Source organism: Hippopotamus amphibius, chromosome 2, assembly GCF_030028045.1.
Source record: "Hippopotamus amphibius kiboko isolate mHipAmp2 chromosome 2, mHipAmp2.hap2, whole genome shotgun sequence".
Lineage (NCBI taxonomy): Eukaryota > Metazoa > Chordata > Mammalia > Artiodactyla > Hippopotamidae > Hippopotamus > Hippopotamus amphibius.
Genome location: NC_080187.1, coordinates 39,809,710 through 39,817,678, shown reverse-complemented (window position 1 = coordinate 39,817,678; position 7,969 = coordinate 39,809,710). Strand labels below are relative to the sequence as shown.

General features: G+C 37.4%; 1 pseudogene; it reads left to right on the top strand.

The window, feature by feature from the left end:
* Nucleotides 1–4,477: 4,477 nt before the first annotated feature.
* On the top strand, nucleotides 4,478–6,125 carry LOC130845399 (serine/threonine-protein phosphatase 6 catalytic subunit-like; annotated as a pseudogene).
* Nucleotides 6,126–7,969: the final 1,844 nt, after the last annotated feature.

Here is a 7,969-nt window from a genome sequence, read left to right as displayed (position 1 = left end):
GAATGACAGCCTTAAGGACAACTTGTAGGAAACTGAATTGGTGAATTAAAATTAGAATGGTTATGAACAAGATATAGAAAACTGGAACAACAATAGGAGGTGGTAGAAATGAAGGTATTGATTTTAAACATGCTAAATTTGAGTCACCTATGGTTTATACAGGTGGTGTTTGGAAATATGGGTCACAAAAGAGAGGTTGGGAAGAAGTTTGTGTTTTCCTTCTAGAAATTTCTATAACATGTTCAATCTATACTACATATGAAGTTTATGACAAACCTTTTGCTGTCATGTCTTGGGTGTCTTGTGTCTTCAACTAGAAATAAAATTTTCTTTTTTTTAAATAGATTTTTTAACAAAGAATTTTTTTTTGAATTTATTTATTTATTATTGGCTGTGTTGGGTCTTTGTTGCTGTGCGTGGGCTTTTTCCAGTTGGGGCGAGCAGGGGCTACTCTTTGTTGCAATGTGTGGGCTTCTCATTGTGGTGGCTTCTCCTGTGTGTGTGTGCGCGCTTCAGTAGTTGTGGCACACGGGCTCAGTAGTTGGGGCTCATGGGCTCTAGAGCACAGGCTTTGTAGTTGTGGCCCATGGGCTTAGTTGCTCCACGGCATGTGGGATCTTTCCGGACCAGTGATCTAACCTGTGTCCCCTACATTGGCAGGCAGATTCTTAACCACTGTGCCACCAGGGCACAGTGGTATTCAAAGGCTTCCAAATATTTTGGGTCCCCATTAGTAAGCTTTTAAAAGATAGGGATGATGGATTCTACCTCTTTTATTAGGCTGCCCTGCCTAACATAGAGCTAGGCATGAGTTAGGGGGAAAAACACCTAAAGACTTTAAGGTCTGAAGACAGAATCAGAGACTAAAGACAATAAAGAGCTTTTTAGAAAATTGAGCAATTAAAGATATTCATGGAATTTATAAAAAGAAAGAAAATCCCTCATTAGGATTCTTAGTAAGAAATGGGAAGAAATATCAAATCCAGAAGATACGAGGAAAGATGAAGAATATGGACAGTAATGGTCTTTTATTTTTGGTACTAACACTGATTGGAAGAACAGTAGTTGCTAGGAGGGAATTTTTTTAGAAGAGACTTCTAAAAATATAAAATATTTATAATGCTACATAGAGAAAACCTAAACAAAAAATGTCATTGAGGGCTAATAAGGTGATTCAATTTGATGATTCCAGTAAAAAAAATCTTGGTCTTTAAACACACTAAATCAACAAAGGTATTTTACACTCCATAAAGAGAGGATACCGATTACTAATTGACAGAAGGATAAATTCTTACTGTACAGAGAAAGACATAATCTCAATGTAATATACCAAGTTTTTAGCTGTAGCTGTGATGATGTCTTTGTCAAGTAAGTTTTTATTTTGTTTTATTTTCAGGTCATATGTTGTTTTCTATATATCTCCTGTCCATATATCATAACCACAACTGTAGCTATTTTGTAAAATCACTTTCTTTACTTTGTCACAGATTCTGGTTTGCTTCAGAAACTGTTAAAAATCTGGGGTCTCATCAACTTTGGGGAACACAGTCTTTAGGTGGTTCTTATCTATCTGATCCATATCATTTTTTTAACTTTGTTTAGATACTATTACTATTCAAGCAGAAATAGCTTAAGAGGACCTGCCAGATGAATGAGATGGTGTCATATCTCTTTTAAATAAAAATCTTGCTAAGTCTTGCACCTGGGGAAAGGCTAGTGAAATTAAAATCACTGACTCACCTCCCTTTGCTCTGACAAGCGTAAGACAAGGAGGGATGGGGAAGCCTTGACAAGGAGAGCAGGGACTTTAATTGAAGGCAAGGAGAGCTCAAGCCCTGTTTCCTAATTATAGATGTTCTTTCCAACCTCAGAGGTGCAAATTCAAATGTGGTGCAATTTACTAAAGGGTAAAGCCCACTTAAATAAAGGAGCATTTAATTCAAAGAAATTTAAAAGACTTTTTCTGTAATCAGACACCTACATATTATATTCTTGTATCCCTGGAGAATCTAAGATTCTGAATGTGGAGCTACACCTTGCCATTTTTTCCTTACTTTAATCTTTTTTGGTGTATATGTAAGTGTGTGTGTGTGTGTGTGTTTGTGTATCTGCATATGAATGTACAATTTCAGCATAGAGCAGAGGTTCCTGATGACCAGCACTCTTCATTTCTAGTTACTATCCATATATTACTTTTATAGCTTTTGTCCTGCTATTTCAATGAATAAGAAATATGATCACAGGGCAACTGGAGTTACTAACCAACTTTAGGAGGATATTGCTTAAATGGTTTCTCAATTGTGTTCAGATAGGTTCCTTGTATTGATAAAATGAAAGCCTCCTTAAAAGTATAGTTCATGTTGTAAGGTTGAGTTGAAGTTTGAAGATTCTTGCTATCATTTAACATTTAATGGTGCTCAGTTTTCCCTACTCGTATTTTTGACATGGTGCTCCACGTTTCACCTGTCATAGATATATTCCTATTTGGGCCTCTGGGCCAAATGAACTCCACCTACTGAATTTTGTGGTGTACTGTTTAATTGTTCTTTTATTTAGCAGGTCATTATTAATTTAACGAATCTGGTCCTGCTCCTGTTCTCACATGGTGCCATAGGTGTAGGAAGAACTCCTACAGTGTTGATGAAGATTTTTTTGTCATATGAGTGCCACACAAGCAGTTCTTCAGCCAGAATTCTTGGTGGCCAAATATAAAGCCTTCTAATTAGAAGTATGTGATGCTATAATGAAAACATTATCGAACCAGCTGTACTGTGTGTACAGATTTTCTGTTTTTATTCATGTGTGTGCATCTATTACAAACATAGCACAAATAGAATATAAAAATAAGTTAACACTCACAGCCAAACCTGTTAAATTTAGTTCAACAAATTGTATGAAACCCTCCATCTGTTTGCTACATTATCCTCACAATGATAATAGGCAAGGCAGATTTGCTAGCTGAGTTTTATAGAGAGAACGGCTTGTTCGAAGAATATATAATAAGCTCCCCTAAATGAAACCAAACCAAACAGCATTATTTTCTTTTCTGTGGCTTTGAGTGTTTATGTTGTGATATTACATTTACACAGATGTTATTGTTGATCTGTTGTGCCAAAGCATGACTTTGTAGCTCTTTATCAATAATTATTGCTTTGGCCAGTATGGATGTTCCGAAAGAGCAAACAAGTATGAGGAACAGATCTTTTGATTTCTTTAATGATGGTCATGAACTGTTTTCTGCCTTTCATATCAGTTTTCTATGGTTTGCTCTTGGCATTGCAAATACAACATTTGTTTTTCAAATACAGGAGAGCCACAAAGGTCTTTATCATGTAATAATTTGTAAATGGAATAATATTCATATTATAGGATTACTGAGGATTGCATGAGACAAAGAAGTACCTAGCATGAATGTTAATCTCTTAGCTGATGAAGAAGTTTGCCTGTCTCCCAGCACCCATATCTCTTTTAGTGATAATTGGGAATTGTTGGGGATATCTCAGAAATTCCATGACTCATCTTTCTAGAAAGTCAAAATTCTTCTGACTGTAGTTTTGTGAATAGCTAACTTGGTTCTAAGGTATCTCCCTCATGATAATTTTAAAAACCTTTTTCATTGTAAATGCACAATTAGCTAGCTCCTATTATGTGTGAAGCATCTGTGTTCTGGATATAGAGGGGCCAAAGATAAATGAATCATACAACCTGTACAGGTTCAAATGTTTGCTCAGAGCTCTAGGCACACTTTTATTCCATAAACACAGATTTCCCTTTCAATTTTTGAATATTTTATGTGCCTGGAAAAACCTTAGCACCTGTCAAGAAAGCATAGCTACATGTCACACATCTAACACTGTTCATTATTTTAAATATTTTTAAATTTAATGTCATTAGCTTTTTTTATATAAATAGGATTGAAGACATTCCATAGAAATAAGAACTATGTGGAATTGAACAGGTTTCAAGGTACACTCTCTTCATTACTAAACCAGTGTTCCCAAGTTCTCCAGGTATCAGGGCCACATTTCCCTTTTGCATTGAAATTCTAGTAGTATACCTCCCCACCATCACACCCATCATAACCACAAGAATGCTTGTTTTCAGGCTTTTTCATCCCCCACAAATCTGGGAATTCCAGAGGAACGTGTACATGTTCTTCAAATCCGATTCTGGGAGATGCTTGCTGTCTTAAACTCTGTTCTGGTTTTCTCAAGTCACATTTGGGGATCTTGTGGCAAGCTTCTCCAAGCTGCTGTCACCCTCCCTTCCTCTTCCATTCCATATGTGAACACAAACCTTTTATCTAACTCTTTGTAGTACAATTATAATTAGACTCCCTTTAAGAAAGCCTTTTGCATTATTAGGTAGAAGTGTTTAGCATCTGGTTTTCTCAACCTACCTATTCCTGAAAAGCAAGATTTACAAACGCAAATATCTTTGGGATCTGTTAAATATAAATGGGTGAGGTGGGGGCTTCGGCCTCCGCCGCTGCCGCCGCTAGTACAGCCGCCGACACCGCCGCCGCCGTCGGGGCTTGTTATTCCTAAAATGGCGCCCCTGGACTTGGACAAGTATGTGGAGATAGCGCGGCTATGCAAATACCTGCCGGAGAACGACCTGAAGCGGCTATGTGACTATGTTTGTGACCTCCTCTTGGAAGAGTCAAATGTCCAGCCAGTATCAACACCAGTAACAGTGTGTGGAGACATACACGGACAGTTTTACGACCTATGTGAACTATTCAGAACTGGAGGTCAGGCTCCTGACACAAACTACATATTTATGGGTGATTTTGTAGACAGAGGTTACTATATAGTTTGGAGACCTTCACTTACCTTCTTGCACTAAAGGCTAAATGGCCTGATCGTATCACACTTTTGCGAGGAAATCATGAGAGTAGACAGATAACACAAGTGTATGGATTTTATGATGAGTGCCAAACCAAATATGGAAATGCTAATGCCTGGAGATACTGTACCAAAGTTTTTGACATGCTCACAGTGGCAGCTTTAATAGATGAGCAGATTTTGTGTGTTCATGGTGGTTTATCTCCTGATATCAAAACACTGGATCAAATTCAAACAATTGAACGGAATCAGGAAATTCCTCATAAAGGAGCATTTTGTGATCTGGTTTGGTAGATCCTGAAGATGTGGATACCTGGGCAATCAGTCCCCGAGGAGCAGGTTGGCTTTTTGGCGCAAAGGTCACAAATGAGTTTGTTCATATCAACAACTTAAAACTCATCTGCAGAGCACACCAACTAGTGCATGAAGGCTATACATTTATGTTTGATGAGAAGCTGGTAACAGTATGGTCTGCTCCTAATTACTGCTATCGCTGTGGAAATATCGCTTCAATCATGGTCTTCAAAGATGTAAATACAAGAGAACCAAAGTTATTCCGGGCAGTTCCAGATTCAGAACGTGTTATTCCTCCCGGAACAACAACGCCATATTTTCTTTGAGGCCTTCGCCCGTCCTGCTGACCCATCTTTCTGCCCTCTTCTTACCCCATCTTTCATGTGTTACCCTCTACAGTATACTTTTTATTGAGCACTTTGCTGCTGAAATGCTGCCTCTTGCCTTTTTTTTTTTTTAATTTTAAATTATCTAAATTTATTTTGTTTGTTATGGTGTCTGTAGCAATGTTTTTCTATCAGTTTTCTGCCCCATCCCATCCCTGCCTTGGACTCATTTGAGAAGACTTGAGAAATGTCTTAATACTTACACTGCTGCATGTAGCTCTTGCTTATTTACTGGTCTGGGGGAAACAAGATGTTTCCTTTTTTAAAAAAGTCAATTGACAGAACAGACTACACTGAAATACTCTTCCTTTTGTATTATTCCGTCTTTTGTTTTAGTTTGGTAAATTTTAAGAAATTTCAGCAGCAAAGTTGTTATTCAGTGGGCACGATGGACTGCAAATGCCTCGAGTTATGTATACCTGTCCCAGCTGTAACCGTCATTGTCCTTTGTTGGATGATATTTTAAGTGGATATAAAATAAATTGGTCTAAAGGGCTGCCCTCCTTGTTGTGTTTTTAAATTTTAATTTAAAAACTCCTACAGCTTATGACTTTGTACATTAAGATAATTGTATTGATCTTTTTTCAGATTCCTTGTATTTTTTAATAAAGTAATCCTAAATAAAAAAAAAAATGGGTGAGGTGGGCTAGATATAAGAAAAAGTATGCTGTCCTCAATTTTTCTTGAAATATATGGGTGGACCTCTCTTATCTCTTATCATTCAACCTTTGATAGAATAAGGTATAAGAAGTATTCCTCTTAACTGTGATGACAGTTGTCATTGACACATATAATAGAGAAAGTACTGTGGTAAATGCAGAGCACATACTTCATCTATGGAGGGCTTGGTGACTCAGCTTCAGCTGATTATACCAGGAAAGATCATGGTGCCAGTGTTTCCAACTCTTCCAACGTTTTTGGAAGACACCAGGTATCTACATTTTTATGTGGTAATTACTTATTAAAATGCTGTTGCTTTTTAATTTGTTAAATTCCAGAATGTTAAAAACAGTGGGAGGTTCAGTGGTATATATTTCAGTTAAACATTCTGCAGGCCAGATCTGACTTAAGGCTGCCATCTTGCAACCTCTGTTGAAAAGAATTTGGGCTTCACCTTTGCAAAGCCAAAAGGCCATAAGGTCAATATAAGCTTTTGTTTTTTACCAAGTTATCTACCCATAAATAGTGTTTCCATTCTCCTTTGGAGCAACAGGAACAAAGAGCTGTGACATTATAATAGCATTATGTCCCTGCTACATAAACAAGATGAAGATTTTGGGAAGAATGGTTATTTACCTGAAAGTGTTTAATTTGGTTATAGGAATCAATGTGGAATTGTGGAAAGGACACGAGGGAGGTTGGAATCAGACAGATCTAGGCTTAAACCCAGCCTGATATTGAGGTGTAACTTGGTGTAAAAGGCAAACTCTGTAAGTCACCTTTCTCATTTGTAAAATGGGGGTAACACAGCTTACCTTACAAGTCATAATAAGGCCAGAAAATTTGTACAAATGACTAGTCCATAGTAAGAATTAAAAAATATTGCCTCCTTCCTTTCCACCCCCTACTTATTTTTTTTTCTTTTCAATTAATGTCCACATTTACCTTAGTTCCAATGCCAGAACTCTGTTTTGTTTCTGTGTAGGTTTTGCAAATATGTAGAAGTGGGATGGCTATCTAGACAAGTTCCAATGAATTATTAGTTTTATCAAATGGCAGACTTTCTGGTCTCTTGCCCAGGATCAGTTATGGCACTTCCCCAGTACATTTTGTCATATTCTGAGTACTGAGTTAATCCATCTCGCTGTGCTCACTTGTTGCCTAATGGCTGGTCCTGCTGACATAACCTTAGCAACCTTATTCTGCATCTAGAGCAGCCAAGTAGCTCCTTCACCAATTATACATTTAATTGTTTTCGTAGTTGCATGCATTTCTCTGTTACATTACCATTTGTATCATTCTTAGTGGAATTTTGGGCAGAAAAGCTACCATCTTTTTTTCTCTTTGCTTGTCATTATTGGTTTGTATGAGTCAGTACAAAGCACTCTGCGAGAAAGCACAGGTTGGATATCAGACACTCTGTGTTCTAGTAGCAGAAGGTCTGACATTAGTTGTATGCCATTAGGCAAGTCACCTGATTCTTGGGTGCTTGGTTATCTCTTTCATAAATCAGAGTTAATAGTTTTTGCCCTGCTTATCTCTCTGAGTTGTCATGAGATAATAGACGAGGAATTTCGTTGCACAAATGTAATGTGATTAAAAAATAAAAGTCATCATTTTGGACTTTTAAGGAATAGAACAGAGGTTCTCAGACTTTGCTGTACATTATAATCATCTGGGAGCTTTAAAAATTCCCCTACCCAAACACAGCTGTTAAGTGGCCATTGAATCAGACCCAGGGGATGGCACCAGATATTGAAATGTTTTTTAAACTCCCCAGGA